The following is a 19,420-nucleotide window of genomic DNA, read 5'->3' as shown; positions in this document are numbered from 1 at the left end:
CTTCGCCCGTACTGCCGTTGAATGTTTCCTCCCTCCTGAAATCTTCTCAAGAGCCGTGAAATGACACTATAGGGCGACATTCATCTCCTGGCCCAACTGGCACTCACTGTGGCCGCCCTTTAATCTGCCCATACTCGTATTCTGGCCACGTGTAATGTCATCCAGATGCATTCTCTGTGCCATCATGCTTCCCTACGACTCGAATACTGTATGTCTAACGCACACAGCACGCATTCAGAACCACTGTACCCAAGACCTCTGTCAACACGGACCGTTTCAGGCACACTAATCGATCTCTTAGTGAGCTGCTAGGTTTGTCACGTATTTCCGTGTTGTTCAGCCCAGTTTAGACCGCACATCACAGCCACGGTGCAATGATTTCCCGTGGATCTCGAAAATCGGAACTTATGGACAAGAGTGCATAAGACAACATGTTCAAGGAATAAGAATTGTGGAAGGGATATTCTAAGAAATACACTGCCTGACAAAAAAACGTTAGGCACCCAGAAGGAGTGGTTGACAGTGAATGAAACTACATATGCTGAAAGACCATGTGCCTTTAATGAATGAAAGAGCAGGTCAGTGGCGTGTCCCCTCACCCCCACCCGGCCGCAATGCATGCCCTTATGCGGTTTAGAATGTTGTAAAACAGCCTTGGGATACTCTCCTGAGGCAAGTTCGTCCACAGTTAATGCAGCTGTCTCTCCAGATCACGCAAATTGGTACTGGGACGGAGTCCCCTTTCAATGTCATCACACACGTGTTCAATGATGGAGAGGTCCGGGGATCTTGCTGGACACGGGAGGAAATCACCACGCTCTAGGCAGTCCATAGACACACGTGCTGTGTGTGGACGTGCATTATTTTGTTTGAACACTGTCCCAGGGTGCTATGCCATAAGGGGTAGGACGTGCGGACGCAGAAAGTCTGTGACGTATCGTTGTGCCGTCAAAGTCTGCCGAAGCACTATCAGAGGTGACCTGAATGCATATCCTATGGCTCCCAACACCTGGAATTACTTTCCACAATATGGACAGGATCTTCCTCTGCCCTCGACGCCACGAAACACGCACACGAAGATCATCGGAGGTTATGCAGAAGCGGGACTCATCGCCGAACATGATGCAATGCCAGTCGTCCTCTGTCCATGCCTCCCGGGTAAGGCACCATTCCAAACGCAGGCGTTGGTGTTCTGGTGTCAATGGCAACCGACACATGGGGCGGTAGCACCCCAATCCGGTGGACGCGAGTTGTCGAAACACTGTGGGGAAAATCACAGGATGTTGTAGAGTCCCAAGTACATGTTCGCGGATGGGGGGGGGGGGGCGGGGTGCCGAAGTTATGGGATCGCTCAATGCTTGGCGCACCATACGACGGTCCTCCCTCGGGGTGGTGCTTCTTAGTCGAGCCGAATCGGCACGGCGTGATTGGGTGCCCTCATGTGCCACTGTGACATCTGAATGGCCCACGTGCCTGGCAATTGCACGATGCTGTCAATTGGTGGATAGACTGTCTAACTCGTCTGTGAGTCATCACGGGTGCTTCGTACGGTAGGTAGTCCTCTCTGCACGTCGTGCTTAACTGCCCTGACTCACTGGTAACAACTTATCAATAACACGACGGTACCATAACGTTTGCACTCTGATCGGCATCCTACACATTACAGATCCTTGTAACTCTAATAATTTACTCATACATAAATGGTATGCATGGGTGCTTAACTTATTTTGTCACGCAGTTTAGAAAAGGATATAGAGTCGTGTAATAACTTCGCATGGAGTATCAAAGAGAGCGATATACAGTAGAATTGTTATGTATCATGGTAATGTGGGATGTTACTACTCAGCACAGTGATGATTATACAAGGTGGGCAAAATAAAACTGACCCGGAAAATATTTACAAGACTGGCATGAAATAGACCCTTGTTAATGAACAGGAGAACTGTCCATCACAGAAAATGCTGGAAACCGTGAATTCGATGCACCAATCGGTTGCTGTTACATACAGTATCTGCTCGTGCGTATCTCCCGAGTACGTCGCTATGTCATTACGTATGAGTGAGTGAGAGGAGCAGACGTATTTGGAGATACAACACAAAATGGTGCTCACTATAGAACAGCGCGTGTTCATTGTCGAGTGTTATGCGAAGCACGATTTTTTGATAATATATGTGCGGAAATGTTTGAGCTAGAATTTAAGACTGGAAGTGTTTTGGCAAAACATCCAGCAAAGTCTCCAATGCAATGGCGTGGAACGGCCTATGTAGCGAATAAAAGCCGTTGTTGTTGTTTGAGTCATCTGTCCATAGACTGGTTTGATGCAGCGTCCCACGCCACCCTATCCTGTGGTTACCTTTTTAACTCTGCATAACTATTGCATCCTGCATCTCCTCTAATCTCCTTGTCATATTCATATCTTGGAGATACAACACAAAATGGTGCTCACTATAGAACAGCGCGTGTTCATTGTCGAGTGTTATGCGAAGACTTCTGCCGTTCTTACCGCCTACACATCTTTTAAAAACCAACTGAACGTGTCCTGGGTGTCTTAAAATACGTCCTATTGTTCTATCACTTCTTCTCGTCAAATTTTACCAAATCGATCTCCTCTCACCAATTCGATTCAGTATTTTTTCATTCGTGATTCGATCTATCCATCTCACCTTCACCATTCTTCTGTAACACCACATTTCAAACGCTTCTATTCTCTTTCTTTCTGAGCTAGTTATCGTCCATATTTCACTTCCGTACAATGCCTTTGCTGGCAGGACCTAGTGTTTACAGTGCACTATGTCTTCTGGTATAGGCTAGAACAATTTTGTTATTTTCAATGATCTGTCTCTGTCTTATCCTTGGCTTTGACAATATAAAAGTGACTGAGGTATGAGCGATGCTAGTAATGTCATTCCTTCCGCAGCCAGTCCCTGCTATGAATGGTGTGAAAATGTTGCTAATAGGGTCGGTTGGTACATGCATTTCAATGGACTTCACAGACTGATATGTAATAGCAACTTCTGGCTCGGTGAGGAAAGCAACGGGAAACTACCTCACTCCTCATTTCCCTAGTACGCCTCTTCAGTGATGCTTAGGCCATCTGTTAAAGTTGATGGCAGAGCTGTTGAGGATCCAACCAGGCTTAGGGTTGAAGACTGAACATACAAAAGTACACTATGCCATGCTCCAGGTGAAAGACTTCAGAAACATCTAATTCCTATATCAATGTTTGAGGAGAACAAATTTCTTTTCTTAAAGAAACCTCTTCCTTGCATGTACTAGTCTGCATTTTATGTCCTCCTTACTTCTGCCATCGTTAGTTATTTTACTACCCAAGTAACAATATGAATCTACTTCCTTTAAGACTGCATTTCCTAATCTAATATTACCTGCATCACCTGCCTCCGTTCGACTGCAATCCAGTGCTTTTGTTTTGGAGTTAATTTTCATCTTGTACTCCTTTCCCAAGACTTCGTCCATACGATTCAGCAACTTCTCGACACCTTCTGCAGTCTCAGATAAAATAACAATATAATCGGCAAATCACAATGTTTTTGTTTCCTCTCCTTGGATTGTGATTCCCTTTACAAATTCCTCTTTGATTTCCTTTACTCTTCTATATCCACATTGAAAAGGGGGGGAACAAGCTGCAGCCTTGCCTCATTCCTTTCTGGATTGCTGCTTCTTTTCCAAAGCCCTCGATTCTTATCACTGCAGACTAGTTTTTATACAGATTGTAGATATATCTTTGTTCTTGGTATCTGATCCCAATCACCTTCATAATCTCAAATAGTTTGGTCCAGTTAACATTAGCGAATTTATTTTCTAGATCTACGAACGCCATGTACGTGGGCTTTGTCCTTCTTAATTCGATCCTCTAAGATCAGGCGTAAAGTTAGGATTGCTCCACGTGTTCCGACATTTCTTCTGAAGCCGAATTGATCTTCTCCCAACTCAGCTTCAACTTCTCTTTCCATCCTTCAGTAAATAATACGTGTAAAAATTTCGCAGGCATGAGATACTAAACTAATGATAGGGTATTTTTCACACTTTCTTGGGAACAGGCGTAAAAAGATTCCGCCAAATATCGAATGGCACTCCTCCTGCCTCATGCATGTCACACACTAGATGGAATAACCTCACCAAGATGGTTTCTCCTAAGGCAGTCAGTAATTCAGAGGGAATGTCATCAATTCCAGGTGCCTTGTGCCTATTTAACTCACTCACAGCTCTGTCAAACTCTGACCTCTTAATTGGGTCTTCCATCAGCAGCAACAGTCTCTTCTTGTTCCAGAACCAAATCAGCTACGTCTTTACCTTGATACACCTGTTGTGACGTACCCACTCTTTCCACAGATGTGTAACAAAATTGTGACGTGTCGGGTTACCTTAATGTTAATATAAATAAATAATATGGTATTTTTTCCCCATAAACAATATCCCATGGGCGCCAGCCTTCAAGCTTATGGCTTGAAAACGATAGTTGATAATTCATAATAATAATAATAATAATAATAATAATAATAATAATAATAATAATACGTAATGAGACACAAACCATTAAGTACACTAACTTGGAAGTTAAGGATCATTAACAATAATTTCATAAAATACAAATTAAAACAGCTATTTATTAAGATGAAAAACGAGACGTTACGGCGTATTAACGAAAACTGAACTTACGGAAGCAAAATAAAAATTGAATGAAATTAACTCTAAGAAAATGAACTGTTGCGCGAAGACTTGCAGTAATTTATGCCATTAGCTCACCATTTGTAGACTCTGTTATGTAGAAGCTGATGATTGATGGATCTCTCGTACAGGCGGCGCCATCTTTTGTGGATTCCAGTCCTACTTCTGCTTTGTGCATGGTACACTAATAGTACTATGACTTTCCTGCCTTTAACACTTCCTACTGTAATCCTTACATAAAGTCGTAATGAGTCCTAATTTCAAAAGCAAAACCACCATGAGTTATGTTCATGGAGAGAATACACTTGTATTCTTCCGTATTACGGAACAGTAGCTTAACTAAATTCATAACAAAAGCTCTCCTGCCCTAAACTAGTCAAAACCGGTCTCCCGTTGACTTTACCTCTCGTCATTGAGATAACAGGTCCCAATGAGAGTAACTTTTGAGTAGTGAAGTGAACTAAGTTAAAATCTTCTCCGATGTGCAGACGTAGAATCGTCGTAAGAGTGTCTTCCAACAGTACGAGTACGAGTGAATCTGAATGTGAATACGAGTAAGAATGTCCTCCCCAACTCTTGTCGCCGAGTATATAGCCGTCAAAATCTCCATCCATCAACCATATCACATGGTCCAGTAAGATTCGAGGTCTCATCCCTTCTCCTATGTATTGCTGTGAATCCATCATCTTGCTTCATTACGTCCATTCACATAGGCTGAACTTTCCCGCGGAAATGAAGCGTCAGGTAGCGAACTTCGAAAAGTAGGCGTTCATACGGTTTCAACTGTCTCTTCAGAAGGTGGAGCTTGATGACGTACATTTCCTGGTATTGGGCTGAAATTAGCCTGCTGACTCTGGTCACCTCACTACGGCTATTAGAAAATTTACTGCAAGCTATTAATACAAATGATGTTGAAATACTTTACACAATAAGTTGTTCGTTCAGAATATGTTATAGCAGCGATACAAAGAAATGAAATGATGACGTGAAATGGATGATTAAAACCCTATATATATATATATAAATTTAAAAATGACCTACCAGTGATTAAATATGTACATCTTATCAATTATTTATATAGTTCAATAATTTAATGCATGCCGCGATGTCCCAAACATCACATTGTTGGATATGTTCTTGCCAAAATTAGCCTTTCGAAGACTAAATTGATTTCAGTAGGTATGAAATTCAACAGAATTGAATGTCAGATTGGTGATATAAATCAGAACAAGTCGATAATTTCAAGTATTTAGGTTGTGTGTTCTCTCAGGATGCTAATATAGTAAGTGAGATTGTATCAAGGTGTAGTAAAGCTAATGCAGTGAGCTCGCAGTTGCGATCAACAGTATTCTGTAAGAAGGAAGTCATCTCCCAGACGAAACTGTCTTTACATCGGTCTGTTTTCAGACCAACTTTGCTTTGCGGGAGCGAAAGCTGGGTGGACTCAGGATATCTTATTCATAAGTTAAAAGTAACAAACATGAAAGTAGCGAGAATGATTGCTGGTACAAACAGGTGGGAACAATTGCAGGAGGGTACTCGGAATGGGGAGATAAAGGCTAATTTAGGAATGAACTTGATGGATGAAGTTGTACGTACAAACCGGCATCAGTGGTGGGGTCATGTGAGGCAAATGGAGGAGGATAGGTTACCTAGGAGAATAATGGACTCTGTTATGGAGGGTAAAAGAAGTAGAGGGAGACCAAGACGACGATGGTTAGACTCTGTTTCTAACGATTTAAAGGTAAGAGGTATAGAACTAAATGAGGCCACAGCACTAGTTGCAAATAGAGGATTGTGGCGACGTTTAGTAAATTCACAGAGGCTTGGAGACTGAACGCTGGAAGGCATAACAGTCTATAATGATACTGTGTATGTATGTATGTATGTATGTATGTATGTATGTATGTATGTATGTATGTATGTATGTATGTATGTATGTATGTATATTTTACCCGGGAGGAAGCCATCATCTGTACATCATTCATACAGGGAGACCTGCATGTCCACGGGAGTTAGTTACGGCTGTGGTTTCCCGTTGCTTTCAGTCGTGTAGCATTATCAAGACAGCTGAGCCATGTTGAGTATTATTGCAAGGCCATATCAGTCAATCGTCTAGACTGTCGCCCGTGTAACTTCCGAAAGGCTGCTATCCTCCTTTCGATAAACTATTCGTTAGTCTGGTCTCTCGGCAGATACCCGTCCGATATGGTTGCACCTGCGGCTCGGCTAATCTGCTTCATTGGGACACGCAAGCCTCCCCACCGCGGCAAGATCACATGGTTAACTATCCGAAAAGATTTCGAACACCAGAAAATATTGCTCGAGTGAAGGAAAACCTGGAACGAAGTCCGACGAAATCTCAACGCTGTTTATCTGTGCAAGTGAGAATTAAGACATCGTCGCGTCGAAACATTGTCAAAAAACACCTTCATCTGCATCCTTAGGAATTTATTGTTGTGCATAACGGAGCGTTCGGACGAACCTTCGCGTCTTGAGTTCTGTCGGTGATTTCTGAGTGAAGTGGAGTCTTTTGGATCCTCAGCCATTCATTTACTCAGATGAAGCCATTTCCAGCATATTCTGTGATGATCAGTGGTGTCAGTCCTGTTGTAAATATTTTCAGGGTCAGTTTTATTTTGCCCTGCCGGTAGAAGTAATTTAATTCCATTTTATTAAATAATAAAGTCATTCGAAGTTAGGTTATTGTATTTCTTCGGGAATATTTAATAAGTAACTTATATCATCATCATCATCATCTGTTTACCCTCCAGGTTCGGTTTTTCCCTCGGACTTAGCCAGGGATCCCACCTCTACCGCCTCGAGGGCAGTGTCCTGGAGCTTCAGACACTTGGTCAGGGGATACAACTGGGGAGTATGACCAGTACCTCGCCCAGGCGGCCTCACCTGCTATGCTGAACAGGGGCCTTGTGGAGGGATGGGAAGATTGGAAAGGATAGGCAAGGAAGAGGGAAGGAAGCGGCCGTGGCCTTAAGTTAGGTACCATCCCGGCATTCGCCTGGAGGAGAAGTGGGAAACCACGGAAAACCACTTCCAGGATGGCTGAGGTGGGAATCGAACCCACCTCTACTCAGTTGACCTCCCGAGGCTGAGTGGACCCCGTTCCAGCCCTCGTACCACTTTTCAAATTTCGTGGCAGAGCCGGGAATCGAACCCGGACCTCCGGGGGTGGCAGCTAATCACGCTAACCACTACACCACAGAGGCGGACAAGTAACTTATATGAGAACGTGAAATGATGGGAATTATGAAATGTATGTGTATAGTTGAATAATAGGATTTAAAAGAGAGTCTACGAGATAAATAATGGTTAGTTGGATATTAAGTTATTAATGAGTCTTCAAATCATAAATCGCGTAAGGATCGAGTAATATGAAGTGTAAATGCTGAAGAGAATAATTAAGATATGTTTACTGTCCATGAAAACGTTATGAAACTTATTATCATAATAGAATCTTCCTTAACGTAACTGAATGTTCGGCCCCGCGGTGTAGGGGATAACGTGTCCGGCTGTCATCCGGCGACACCGGGTTCGATTCACGTCAGTGTCAGGGGTTTTTAATAGTAATGATTAATATCCCTGGCCTGGGAATTGGGTGTTTGTGACGTCCTTAATCTTCCTTTCCTCACACACAACATTCCACACTTCCGCCATTCCAATTACACGCAGGTTCATACAGTATGGTGCCAGTACGGGAAAACGATCCACATGAGTCATTTTTTTTAAACGTGATTGAATTGAAAATGAAATGGAGTACGTATATTGGCTTTTATTGCCGGGAGTGTCCGAGGACATGTTCGGCTCGCCAGGTGCAGGTCTTTTGATTTGACTCCCATAGGCGACCTGCGCGTCGTGACGAGAATGAAATGATGATGACGACGCATACACCCAGTCCCCGTGCCAGCGAAATTAATCAATGATGGTTAAAATTCCAGACCCTGCCGGGAATCGAACCCGGGACCCCCGTGACCAAAGGCCAGCACGCTAACCATTTAACTATGGAGCCGGACGTGATTGAATTAATATTAATGGATAGCCGTTATAGAGACTACCTGGCCGAGGTGGTAAACGCGTGCGCGGTTCACGCGGAAGGACGTGGGTTCGATTCCCCTTCAGGAACTTGAAAAATTAAGAAAAGAAATTTCCACTTCAGGAGCTGCAAATGGCTCTGAAGTTAACTCAGCCTACACCGAAATTGAGTACCTGGTTAATTCATTGGGGCAAGGATGGCCGGGCTAATAGCTAACCACTCTACCCCATCAAGTGCCGAGGTTACGGATAGTGGAAGCCTTTACCTTCCACCCCTCCAAGGACCTTCATGGCCTGTATGGAGATGACTTTGCTTTGCTTTTGGATATCCGTTATGAACAATTTGAAGTACATGTTGAAGGCCAGCGCTTTACCATACGAGCTACTCAGCTGGCTGACAATGTTTTATTTAATATAGCCTACATTCGAATTGACGCCGAAGTAATCTGTCTATATATACAGTATATAAGGCAGAATGTCTGTCTGTACCTTATACAAATCCATACCGTTCCACCAATCTGAACCAAATTTTGTATACTTACCTTTTAGGACCCTGAGGATAACCCCATCTATAAGAAATGTTAACATCCCTCTCCATTCTCTAGATTTAGGCCCTTTGGCACATTAACATAGGCTAATATAGGCGAAATATTTGATTTGTCGTACAAGGACAAGACAAAGCTCATTTTAAGCCTCACGGCGCGTAGAACAAAACTCGGTTAGGCCCTACGGGCCCCGAAAGCCATGTTTTAAGGGCCTAAAACAAGCCGTTTTGGAGATGTTGGCATCACACTACCCCGCTCTAGGAACTGGATGAAGAAATGACCAGCAGTAACCATGGCAACGTCAGCTCAAGGATTCTGCAGTAGAATACAGGCCTGGTGTTCGAAGTAAGCACGTGCGTAAAAGTAGGCTAGGCCAAGGAGAGATTCTGCTACACATATGACTGTTTCGAGAGAAGCACTGTGGCGGTAAGCCACCCCTACGGGTTTTGGTCGGGAGGGGGCGGAAAATATTAAAATAATCGAAAATAGTGTCGAAACCATAGGTTTCGGGGTCGCTGAGGTGAAGAGTGACACTCCGCATGTCGTTTAAGTCCAAATTCAGTTCCCATCGGCATGGGGGTGAGAAGGGCTGACAAAAGTCCAAAATGGCCCAGTTTATAGATTTATGTGTGTGCACCCCTCACGGCGGGAGTGGAAAAGCTATGAAGTATAAAAGTAATAGGAAATGACCAATATTAAAGTAAAATCCATAGTTTTTTGGCATCGCTGAGATGAATATTGACACTCCAGATGCCGTTTAGGACCAAGTTCACCCGCATTGGCACGGAGATGAGAAGGGGTGAAAAAGAAAATATCCAAAATAACCGAGATTATGGATGAATATATGTTCCAGCATAGCATTCAAACAAACAAACAAACAAACAAACAAACAAAAAATGACTGTGGGGGAAGGACTCCTCTACCTCCGTGACTCTTTGGATGCCGTTTAATTCATACCTCAGGCCCAGTCGGAACGGAGGTAGAGAAGGGGTAAAGAAAGAATGTCCAAAATGACCGAGATTATAGATGTATGTGTTATATTACAGCATAGCTCTCAACTAAAGCTGGTGCACACATGACTTACTATACTATCTGGAAAATCAATCAATACTGATCTGCATTTAGGGCAGTCGCCCAGGTGGCAGATTCCCTATCTGTTGTTTTCCTAGCCTTCTCCTAAATGATTTCAAAGAAATTGGAAATTTATTGAACATCTCCCTTGGTAAGTTATTCCAATCCCTATCTCCCCTTCCTATAAATGAAAATTTGCCTCAGTTTGTCCTCTTGAATTACAACTTTATCTTCATACTGTGATCTTTCCTACTTTTATAAACGCCACTCAAACGTATTCGTCTACTAATGTCATTCCACGCCATCTCTCCGCTGACAGGTCCGAACATACCACTTAGTCGAGCAGCTCTCTTTCTTTCTCTCAATTCTACCCAGCCCAAACTTTGCAACGTTTTTGTAACGCTACTCTTTTGTCGGAAATCACCCAGAACAAATCGAGCTGCTTTTCTTTGGATTTTTTCCAGTTCTTGAATCAGGTAATCCTGGTGAGGGTCCCATACACTGGAACCATACTCTAGTTGGGGTCTTACCAGAGACTTACATGCCCTCTCCTTTACATCCTTACTACAACCCCTAAACACCCTCATAACCATGTGCAGAAATCAGTACCTTTTATTTACAATCCCATTTATGTGATTACCCCAATGAAGATCTTTCCTTATATTAACACCTAGATACTTACAATGATCCCCAACAGGAACTTTCACCCCATCAACGCAGTAATTAAAACTAAGAGGACTTTTCCTATTTGTTACACTCACAACCTGACTTTTAACCCCATTTATCAGCATACCATTGCCTGCTGTCCATCTCACAACATTTTCGAGGTCACGTTGCAGTTGCTCACAATCTTGTAACTTATTTATTACTCTATAGAGAATAACATCATCCGCAAAAAGCCTTACCTCTGATTCCACGTAGGGTGAGACACCCCTACCACACCTGGCGGAGTGGATGATACTAAAAATTAATCGAGAAGGACGAATATTACTGCCGAATCCATAGTTTTCTGAATCGCTTAGATAAATACTGACACTCCGGATTCCTTTAAGTTGAAGGTCAAACCCCATCACAACTCTCAACCAAACTGGGTACGGATATGAGTTACTGTCTCGAAAAGATATCGTAGGGGTACGACACCGCTGGGGGAGGGGGGTGACATGTAAAATAATCGAAAACAGCCGATATTAGTGTCAAGTCCATAGTTTCTGGGGTCACTGAGATGAATAGTGGCACTCTGGATGTCGTTTAAGTCCAAGTTCAGCACCCATCGGCATTGGTGATTTAGAAAGTGTGATAAAGAAAATGTCCAAATTCACCGAGATTAAAGTTTTTTTTACACAGTTTTCGGTGTCGATCAGCTGATTGGTGACAGTCCCAGTGATCGGTGCAAAGATCTCTGCGAAACGTAAAGAATTTCACCTCGTTTTCTTTACATAGCAAAAGCCCTAAAGATTATATCATGTCTAGAAATTCTTCTTTAAACTACATAAACACACCACACATCTACAACTAGCGATGTAAAACTTTCTTCTGGGGTAAGTTGTTTTACCTCTAACGTTAGTCCCTCTTTCATTCTTTTTTCTTTCTTCCTTGCTCCATTTATCGTCCAGGGTTAGTTTTTCACTCGGAATCATGTACATCATATCTATAATGCGACGCGTAAATACATTACCTTATAACTTATTTTTATTATTTGTTTGAAAGGATCAACTACTTTCCAGATTATCTGGGCTGCCAGAAGGAAATACTTTAAGGCGAAACCAAATAATCTTAAGCTAGAACGTACAATTATACACATAATAATATTTCAATTTAAAAATTTATAAAAGAGTTCATAAACAAGCATTCAACATCACAATTATATGAACACTTAAAATAAGTAATACAAATCCTAACAGTAAAAGGTGTGCAAGGGAAAATTATTAAATTATTGTAGATGTATGTACAAATACGAATTACTATCTCGAAAAGATACTGGAGGATTAAAACACCTTCCAGCAAACCTAAGGGAGGGAATGACGTACAAGAATAATCGTGTGTGCTATTTGTTTTACGTCGCACCGATACAGATAGGTCTTTGGCGACAATGGGATAGGAAAGGCCTAGGAAGTGGTAGGAAATGGCCGTGGCCTTAATTAAGGTACAGCCCCGGCATTTGCCTGGTGTGAAAATGGGAAACCACGAAAAAACAAGAATAATCGAAAACGACCAATATTAGCTTCGAATCCGTAGTTTCCGTGGTCACTGAGTCACTTTGGGGCACTCTCGATGCCGTTTAAGTACCAGTTCAGCTGCGTAAGCATGGCGAAAAGTGGTGATGAAGAATATTTCCAAACTTACCGAGATCAGTTTGATTAACGAGAAAGAAAATAAACTATAAGACTTGAAATTAAACACAACAATAACTTCTAAACTACAAAATAGTTCTTAATCAGTCAACGTCATAATAACGAAATCTACAAAAATCATCTTCACACATAATTAACAGCTAATTAAATACCTAGAGGAAAAAATAAAATGCCCGGGCAGCGCCCGGTAATATAGCTAGTCGAGTTATGTTTTAGTTGTACATGTAACAGAAAAAGAGAAATAAGCGGCTAAAAATACGAAATGGATTCAAAGAGCATTAGACTCATCTTAATCTCGACAAGTAAGTTATATTGTATTAAACTGGTGAAATGTTAGCTACTTCTCAGAGTCAGTAAACATTTTGAAGTTTAACGAGGGACTAGTGCGCCTCTGTGATGTAGTGGTTAGTCTGATCACTTGCCACCACCGGAGGTCCGAGTTCGAAAACCCAGCACTGTAACGAAATTTTTGAAAAGTGGTACGATGACCGGAACGGGGTCCACTCAGCCTCAAGAGGTCAACTGAGCCATCCTGGAAGTGGTTCTCCGCGGTTTCCCACTTCTTCTCCAGTCAAATGCCGGGATGGTGCCTAACTTAAGGCCACGGCCGCTTCCATCCCTCTTCCTTTTCTATCCCTTTCAATCTTGCCATCCGGGAGATAGTAGGTTCAAATCCCACTATCGGCAGCCCTGAAGATGGTTTTCCGTGGTTTCCCATTTTCACACCAGGCAAATGCTGGGGCTGTACCTTTATTAAGGCCACGGCCGCTTCCTTCCAACTCCTAGGCCTTTCCTATCCCATCGTCGCCATAAGACCTATCTGTGTCGGTGCGACGTAAAGCCCCTAGCAAAAAAAATCTTGCCATCCCTCATAAGGCCTCTGTTCAGCAAAACAGGTCAGGCCACCTGGGCGAGGTACTGGTCTTCCTCCCCAATTGTGTACCCGACCCAATGTCTCACGCTCCATGACACTGCCCTTGAGGCGATAGAGGTGGGATTCGTCGCTGAATCCGAGAGGGAAACCAACCCTAGACGATAAATGGAGTAAGAAATAAGAATGAAAGAGGGACTAACGTTTGAGGCAAAACAACTTGCCCAAGAAGAACATTTTATATCACTTTTTTTTTTTTTTTTTTTTTTTTTTTGCTAGTTGCTTTACGTCGCACCGACACAGATAGGTCTTATGGCGACGATGGAACAGAGAAGGGCTAGGAGTGGGAAGGAAGTGGCCGTGGCCTTGATTAAGGTACAGCCCGAGCATTTGTCTGGTGTGAAAATGGAAAACCACGGAAAACCATCTTCAGGGCTGCCGACAGTGGGGTTCGAACTTTCTATCTCCCGAATACTGGTTACTGGCCGCACTTAAGCGACTGGAGCTATCGAGCTCGATATCACTAGTTGTAGACGTGTGGTGTGTTTATTTAGATAAAGAAGAATTTCTAGACATGATATGGGTTTTTCGGCTTATGCCTTGTCAAGAAAACAAGGTGAAATTCTTTACGTTTCACAGAGAACTTAGCTTGGGTTTTCAGAAGAAAATATCGACTGTTTCCTAGGAAGTCTTCTTCAATTCTTATATTCAAAACTTTATTGGAGAAGGCTTCCTTCTTGAACAGTCGATGTTTTCTTTTGAAGATGCGGAGTTAATTTCTCTGCGAAATGTAAAGAGTTTCATCTTGTTTTGTTTAACACGGCAGAAGTCCAGAAGTTTATTATCATGTCTACAATCACGGGCCGTGAAAGCATAAATCTCTAAGAAGAATTTGGATAGGGAAAGATGTGAAGTAAGGTAGCTGGACTCACAAAACCGGTGCACGATTTTTTAAATTTAAAAACTGGGGAGGAAGACCAGTGCCTCGCCCAGGTGGCCTCACCTGTTATGCTGAACAGGAGCCTTGTGAGGGATAGCAAGATTGGAAGGGATAGGAAATGAAGAGGGATGAAAGCGGCCGTGGCCTTAAGTTAGGCACCATACCGACCCAATAGTCTCACACTCCAGGACACTGCCCTTGAGGCGATAGAGGTGGGATTCCTCGCTGAATCCGAGGGGAAAACCAATCCTGGACGATAAACGGAGTAAGTAAGAAAGTAAAAAGAATGAAAGAGGGACTAAGGTTAGCGGCAAAACAACTTACCCGAGAAGAACAGTTTAATCACTAGTCATACATTAGCGATCGCGGCGAAGATGAAGAGAGTATCATGATGTTTCCTTCCCCGCAATGACCTGCAAACCAGTTTATTTAAATAATTATCCTTCAGGAGCGTCCGTCAAGGTCAGTAACAAGATCCCTGTAGATAGAACAAATTTGTCTCTGAAACACTTATAATAAACCATTTGCAACGACCGTGAGTTCCCGGAATTCAATCTCGATTGAAATGAGAGACATAAATAAGGCAAGCTTTTTAAAAACGAAGTACAGCACTTGAGAAGGCAGTTAAGCAAATACAGTAGAGACAACACGCGCCACTTCCGGATTTAGCCTTGTTAAAATGGGAGACTATTCGCAAGAGACACTCCTAGTGGCGTGACCTGGAAATTCGCGCTAAATTCAAATATCAATGGAAATGCATATACGGAAATGGATAAATAAATTACGTCTAGAAAGAAAGTGTTATTAAGATATTAACTTCAAAGTTGCTAAAGCAATTCTCGATAAATGAATGAAGAATTATTTAACAGGTTATTATTTAACCCTCGAAGTGCTATCGTCTCACTACGAGACGATTCGGATCCCAGCTGAAGTGCTATCATCTCGCAGTAAAATCGATATAACTCCTAAAATCGGTATAACAATCAATTTTAGGAATATTCTCGCTGCGAAATTAAATTCTTACGAATAGTCTCACTGCGAGACGATAGCACTTCAGCTGGGATCCGAATCGTCTCATAGTGAGACTTCGAGGGTTAAAGGCTGAAATTAGACATATAATCAAGATGTGAAATGGACTGCTGTGGAAGGGCTTAATCTTTCATTTATGCATTACTTTTTTTTAGCTTTAGCATTCTTGCCTGAACTTTCACGGCTAGATTTATATTTTTTTCTCATTTAACCCTGACAATTACACCATACGATTTTCTGACGTGTTGTGCGGATGAATGCCATCTAGTGCTCATAAGGAGGGGAGAGTTATCCCCTCCACCACCTCTATTCCTTGTTCACTCCGTCTGGTAACTTTAATGTAACTTTAAATAATAGGCTTTGAGTGACACCGTTAAGAAGTAAAGAAAGGATTTCGGTGATGTTGGGAGATATGACGGGAACCGAAAAACTAAACCTAGTGATCGGAAAATCGGCGGAGCCTCGCTGTTTCTCGGATGCGAATTAATTACCGGTCACGTACAAAAGCAACCCCTAAAGTCGCGAATGATAAGCTCCATTTACGAATCTCGACTGCGTGGTATTGACAAGAAGTCTCAGCGTGAAGGGAGGAAAGGTTAACAGTAACAAACAGAAGATGCTAAAGGATGTTTTCCCCAAAGGTGTTAACCGAGGTATGTTTCTTGTTTCAACTACTGTATTCTGTCTTCCAAACAGTTACTATACAGAGCTCGATAGCTGCAGTCGCTTACGTACGGCCAGTATCCATTATTCGGGAGATAGTGGGTTCGAACTCCACTGTCGGCAGCCCTGAAGATGGTTTTCCGTGGTTTCCCATTTTCACACCAAGCAAATGCTGGGGATGTACCTTAATTAAGTCCACGGACGCTTCCTTCCCACTCCTAGCCATTTCCTGTCCCATCGTCGCCGTAAGACCTATCTGTGTCGGTGCGACGCAAAGCAACTTGCATTTTTTTAAAGTTACTATAATAAGGGTTATAATTAAAGTGATGCCGTAAAATAGAATTTGTTTGTATACTTTTAAATACTGTTAAAAATAATGTATTCGGCATACGCCCGAAGATACATATGGTTCAATTATGTGCTATACATGCTCAAAATATCTCAAAATTTCGATAACTCGAAATAAAATTTAGCTCCCGAGGTGATTCGAAATATCGAGGTTCCACTGTACATTGAACACTTCTAACGCGCACTGCCAACAGAAAAATGAGGGAACGTAAACTATGATAACAGAATTTATCAAACGAGTAACAAGATTAGATAAGTAAGGCTGAGCTAAATCCACAGTGTGGCTAATTCCACGCTAAATGAAATATTACCACAGTCTAATATGATATTTTACATCCGAGGCGACTACAGCGCTCCAAGCGGCGAGGTAGAGGCAACTTGCTAGCAGACAACAGGGAACGAATTACCACTACAGTCTAAAATGGTCATCACTTCTGAACCATTCATGCAAATAATGTCCTGACAAGGTTATTGTAATCCTTATGAAATAGTGGAGGAGGTCAAACAATTTATTTCGATGAGGAGTTCGAGGATAATATCGAAATATTTATTTAATCTGAAGGAATTATTTTTCTTTACCGCGGACTATAACATAAAATCGCTCCTAGGGGGCAAGCGGTTCGAAATAGGTATATACCATCTCGGACTTTTTTTGTAGAGGTTTCTATACTCTACAGTTCGTACGCTTACACTTGGTGTCTATCGTTGACGGTTCACGCAGCGTAAGCCAAGAAAGCAAGCGACCGACCGACATAGAACCTGCGAAGTTGGGCTAAGAAGGCCAGCGCTCTACCATGGTCGGTCACTAGCTTTCTTGGCTTACGCTGCCTGAACCGTCAACGGTAGACCCCAAGTGTAAGCGTACGAATTGTAGAGCATAACAACCTCTTCCAAAAAGTCTGGGATGGTATATACCTATTTCGAACCGCTTGCCCTCTAGAAGCGATTTTATGTTATAGTCCGCGGTAAAAAATAACTCCTTGAGATTAAATAAATATGTCGATATTATCCTCGAACTCCTCATCGAAATTTATTGTTTGGCCTCCTACATTATTTCATAAGGATTAAAATAACCTTGTCAGGGCATTATTTTCATGAGGGTTCAGAAGTTATGACCATTTTAGACTGTAGTGGTAATTCGTTCCCTGTTGTCTGCTAACAAGTTGCCTCTACCTCGCCGCTAGAGGTGCTAGTGTCGCTCCAGCTGTCCAAGGTCCGTCTAGGGAGGTCTGGTCACGCTACCACAATCCTTTGCGGTGGCGGCCATATTGGGTCTCAAATATCGTTGTTATGTGGGCGTGCCCGATGTAATGATGTGAGTTATTACTTGTATTTTGAAGGGAAAGGGGATACTGCGCCGCACCAAATTGTCAAAATAAGACAACTGACGGAATTAGTGTTTCACTTCCCGAGAGATAAGCAAAGGAGAGCTCAGTGGGTTCAAAACTGTAGGCGTGACAAATGGTAACCTACAGATAATTGCTTCTTGTGCGAGGTTAGTGAAGTTATGCATTCGTATTATTCCTGAATAATAGCATGTTTATATGAACGATGTTTTATATTTATAGGTCTTATTATGTATTTTCTTCTAGCATCATTTTGAAGAATCGCAATTTGAACCAAAGAGGGCAGATGGACGGAAACTACTCAATTGGAATTCCATCCCAACAATTTTCAACGTACCGGGCGAGTTGGCCGTGCGCGTAGAGGCGCGCGGCTGTGTGCTTGCATCCGGGAGTTAGTAGTTTCGAATCCCACTATCGGCAGCCCTGAAAATGGTTTACCGTAGTTTCCCATTTTCACACCAGGCAAATGCTGGGGCTGTACCTTAATTAAGGCCACGGCCGCTTCGTTCCAACTCCTAAGCCTTTCCTATCCCATCGTCGCCATAAGACCTATCTGTGTCGGTGCGACGTAAAGCCCCTAGCAAAAGAAAAAAATTTCAACGTCCCTAATCCACCTAAGTCTTTGACATATAATAGGAAAACTCCCAAAGAAAGAGAATTGGCTTTCAAAACAAGCAAGAAAAGTAACAGGAAATGTGTAATAGTGGTATTGATGTTTATGAAAATTTCCTATTCATGTGTCCGGCTCCATGGCTAAATGGTTAGTGTGCTGGCCTTTGGTTATAGGGGTCGCAGGTTCGATTCCCGGCAGGTTCAAGAATTTTAACCATAATTGGTCAATTTTGCTGGCACGGGGGCTGGTTGTATGTGTCGTTTTCATCGTCATTTCATCCTCATCACGACGCGCAGGTCGCCTACGGGAGTCAGATCAAAAGACCTGCACCTGGCGAGCCGAACTTGTCCTCAGACGCTCCTGGCACTAAAAGCCAAACGCCATTTCATTCCATTCCTTTTCATGTAAACTACAGACAATATCATTCTAACCCTACATGTAACTTAGAAATGTTTCACAGATATTTGAAATGCTTGTTCCTGTTCATTTACCAATTGTAATCACAAACAATAGGCCTATCTCTTCAAACCAACAATTTATGTCCAGCTGGCCATCATTACAACAATTTTATTGATAATAGCAGTCTTATACTGTACTGTAGTTATTATTTACAGCTAAATTTCATTCATCTTAAATGCTCTATCGAGTACATTATATGGCTGGACAAATACTTAAAGATCACAACACTCGCTTCACTCGCACTAATCAACTACTGTAATTTAATGTACCGCAGCCTAACATAATATCCTAATTTAATCCCTAAAATAGCCTAACCTAGTTTAACTCAACTTAATAGTGACTGAATTTCTATTTCTTATGGAATCATGTCTACCAATGGCTTTAATTTTCTTAACCATTATTATTATTATTATTATTATTATTATTATTATTATTATTATTATTATTA

Source organism: Anabrus simplex, chromosome 3, assembly GCF_040414725.1.
Source record: "Anabrus simplex isolate iqAnaSimp1 chromosome 3, ASM4041472v1, whole genome shotgun sequence".
Lineage (NCBI taxonomy): Eukaryota > Metazoa > Arthropoda > Insecta > Orthoptera > Tettigoniidae > Anabrus > Anabrus simplex.
This window is presented reverse-complemented; position numbering follows the sequence as displayed.